We start from the raw sequence: 3748 nt of genomic DNA, 5'->3' as shown, positions 1-3748 counted from the left end.
AGAATAACATCAATTATAACTATATATATATATGTATATGTATATGTATATATTACATGTAATATAACACCGAGTAATCCCAGAACTCAAATAAAGGGAGATATTTGTCCTCATTTTTGGAGGGCATAGGGGGTGCAAACTTTCAACTTAATTTGTGAAATTCAATATACATTCCAGGTTTGGAACTCAAAACTTGTCATTAAATGAGACTGGGAAACAACGATAACTCTGCTCGAAGGCTGAAATGCGATAGTCTACATAAGCCTGTGACATTAAAACACTCAGATTTATGAGCCAAAAAAAAAAAAGGAAAACAATCAGATTTGCAGCTCAAGTAAAGAAGAGTGGAAAATAAAAAGAAAGATTGCATATTTTATTCATCTCTTATATAGGATCCAGAAACCAGTTGAGGTGAAGATTAAATTTTGTTTCCAGTAGACATGGAAGGAATTGCCACATGGCCAAGGTCTAATTACCAGTCAACTAGTAGTAAACCATTCTAGTCATCTAAGAGTATATGAACAAGAAGTACAGTATATAGAGCACGAACTTATTACCAATTGGGGACCCATGAGATTGAGAATTCTCATATGTCTACACTCTTTTATTACTACACAGGTATATCGGTAGATGACAAAGAATTTTATTCTCGTATGTCTACAGAGTTTTTCAAAGAATTTTATTAATTGTGAATTTGGAATAAATGATAAATCGGTATATCAATGGAGAACAAGTATTGGATATGATGAGATGGTGGTGAAAAAATAAATTTGATTAGTGCACTAGAAAGAAGACAATGACAGACATTATATATATATATATATATATGTTAAGAGAACAATGACAGACATTAGATGTAGCTCCAAAATAATGTCAAACCTTCATTCTGCCTGACTAGTTAAGAAATAGTTTTAATGGAATAAAACTTATAAAACAAAAGAATTCTTCATCAAAACATGGCCTTTCATCATCAACAGATAAGGACACTAGCTGCATAGAAGTTCAACATGAAAAAAAAAAATAAAAAATTCAAATAAGTGATTTTAAAAGATTAGTGAAAACAATTGGGAGAAGCGTTACTAACTTATTCCCAGCCAGTTCTGGATTAAGTGGATACTAAGAAAGCACACACACTTACGGATACTTGGTCTCCAAAGGATCCCCGGCCAGTTCTGGATTTCTGATGAGGAGAAAGGACAACTTTACTAATTACTACTAACCATATCTTCATAATGAATCTTTTTTTTTTTTTTTAGTTTTATCAAGTAGCACGTACAAACCTTTGCCCAAGGAAGCTTGTCATCGGAACAACCTCTTGGGAACCCATTAATCCAATTCCTACAGAACACAAATTAGCATGGAAGTCAGAAAAAAAACTACATGTGGGAAATTTCAATAACCACAGAAATGATAGACAAAGGATAACATAAACTAAGAACCATATGACCACTAAACATTACAATGAGAAGTAATTAACAGTTCCATGTAATTTGGATGTAGAATTTCTGTCAAATAATCTCATCCTCACCTAGAATTACACCATTTTTCGTACTGCGAAGAAGAGAGAGAGAGAGAAAAAGAGAGAGAGAGAGAGAGTAACTACATTGAAACAACATTATAGAATGAATCCAATTCCAAAACGATTCATGCTCATTTGAGTCAAATGGTCTAAAGGCCTCAAAAGTTCAATCGATGGGATTCAAACTTTTTGAAGGAACAACCATGCTTTTTAGGTTTGACAAACATTGATGAAAAGGGTTTTCATGACAGAGCTCATTAAAGTTTCTGTCCATGTAACTATTTCTAAAGCAATATCTATGAACATAAATCATATTACTGAACAATTACCAAGTTTCATACTACTGAACTTGTTAATTTGGTTGGGCCTCCTTACCCATATTGGGGTTTCAGCAAGAAAACTGAAATCAGAAACACAAATTATCACAACTCAATCAGACAAATAGTTTTAATTGAATAAAACTTATAAAACAAAAGAATTCTTCATCAAAACATGGCCTTTCATCATCAACAGATAAGGACACTGCATAGAAGTTCAAAATGAATAAAAAAATAAAAAATTCAAATAAGTGATTTTAAAATATTAGTGAAAACAAATGGGAGAAGCGTTACTAACTTATTATCACAGAACTAAGTCCCTTAATTTCAAAAAAATATATACTAGAAAATATAGTTGATCTTGCTCCGGTGTCTCCCAAATCAACTATAACAAAAAAAGATTCGAGAGAGATTTTCAAAAAGCAACACCAATTCCAATTTCTTTATGGAAGGAGTCATTTGGAACTAATCAAATCCACAGACCAGATAATGAAGTGTAATAATAAAAACATATACTTTATAAAAACAAACAAATAATACAGCATAAGATAATTTAAAAGCACATTCAATTACATAAATCTATAATCACAAATTCAAGCTGATCCAGAATCTAAAATCTAACAACAAATCCCAGAAAACAAAAAATCCCCATTCGATCAACAGATAACCACAGACATCAAAGTAAGGGTTTTCTTTTATTAAGATTAATAAAAGAGGGCTTGCATGTAAACAAATTGAAGCTGACCAAGAATCCAAAATCAAACATATCCCAGAAAACAAATTTCTCCAGAAAACTTAACACCTGAACCCACTGGTGATTTATACAGAAGCCAAGATAAAAATCAGAATATCTCTCTCAAATAAAAGCAGTTCATCAATTCACTTCAGTCGGACAAATAACAAACAAATCGTTAAAAGCTTTCAGAAATAGACACAAACATCAAACATGCAGAGAGAGCTGAATTAAAGAAAGAGAATGGAACATGTTTTATTAAACAAATAAACAAAATTAAGGTATGACATTGCCAGAGAGATACAAACCTGAAGAAAAACAAAGAAGGACTGGACGCGATATAGGCAGACTTGAGTGTGAGTGAAGACTGAAGACTCAAGAGCCAGACAGAGGAGGCTGGACAGATGAGGAGCCAAACAAATCGTTAAAAGCTTTCAGAAACAGACACGGACACCTCGAAGCTGCTAGAAAACACAGATCGCTAGCGAAGGGGTTGGATAGATTCTCCTTCATGATTGACTTTCCGGACTCAAGGAAGAAACTAAGACGATCAGTGTCGAGAGGACGATGATATCTTGGGTGGTCGATGTCGCAACTCGTCGGAGAAGGCGGATCGCCGTCGCGAAGTTGAATCTGTTCATCGTCGGTTTCAACAAGCGAAGGGCAGAGAAAGAGAGAGGATGGGGAGATGAAGATTTGGGGGCCGACTGAGAATGAGAACGAGAGAGAAGGATCGAGTGAGAGAGACGGACCGAGTGAGTGTAAGCGAGGGTGAGAGAGAAGGAGATGTCTGCTAAGCGCGATGGGAACGTGTGTGTTTTGTGAGGGATATGGTGACTGGAGTTGGGAACTTAATTAGCCAAAATTTTTAAGTTGGGGAAAAAATTGTCCGTGTTTTTTTTAGGTGAAGTATAGATACCAGATGGTGTGGCTTACATATCGATTTTAAAAAAATCTTAATCAAAATTGCAAAATTTAGATATCGAAAACAAAAATTGGTGATATGTCAATGAGTTTAGATGTCATCTAAAAAATTAACTAATATCTAAAACTCTACAATATTGGTTAATGTAAAAACTGATATTAAAGAAGTGATGTCTATTACAGTTTTTCTTTGTAGTGGTAAGTCGTGGAGATTGACAGTGATGACTGTAGTTGAGCTTGCTAGTGGAGGCGATC

At 34.2% G+C, this 3748-nt stretch overlaps 1 long non-coding RNA gene across 1 annotated transcript; it reads right to left on the bottom strand.

Moving 5' to 3' along the window:
- Nucleotides 1–1143: 1143 nt before the first annotated feature.
- LOC147293122 (uncharacterized) lies at nt 1144–3378 on the bottom strand. Its single transcript, XR_015120642.1, has 3 exons — nt 2878–3378; nt 1849–1919; nt 1144–1338 (listed from the first exon to the last, which is right to left on the bottom strand). It is a non-coding gene; the product is annotated as an uncharacterized LOC147293122 (long non-coding RNA).
- Between the last annotated feature and the right edge of the window lie 370 nt (nt 3379–3748).

This window comes from Dryas octopetala, chromosome 2 (genome assembly GCF_963921425.1).
Source record: "Dryas octopetala chromosome 2, drDryOcto1.1, whole genome shotgun sequence".
Taxonomy (NCBI): Eukaryota; Viridiplantae; Streptophyta; class Magnoliopsida; order Rosales; family Rosaceae; genus Dryas; species Dryas octopetala.
The sequence above is the reverse complement of the archived record's forward strand: the minus strand, read 5'-3'. Positions and strand labels throughout refer to the sequence as shown.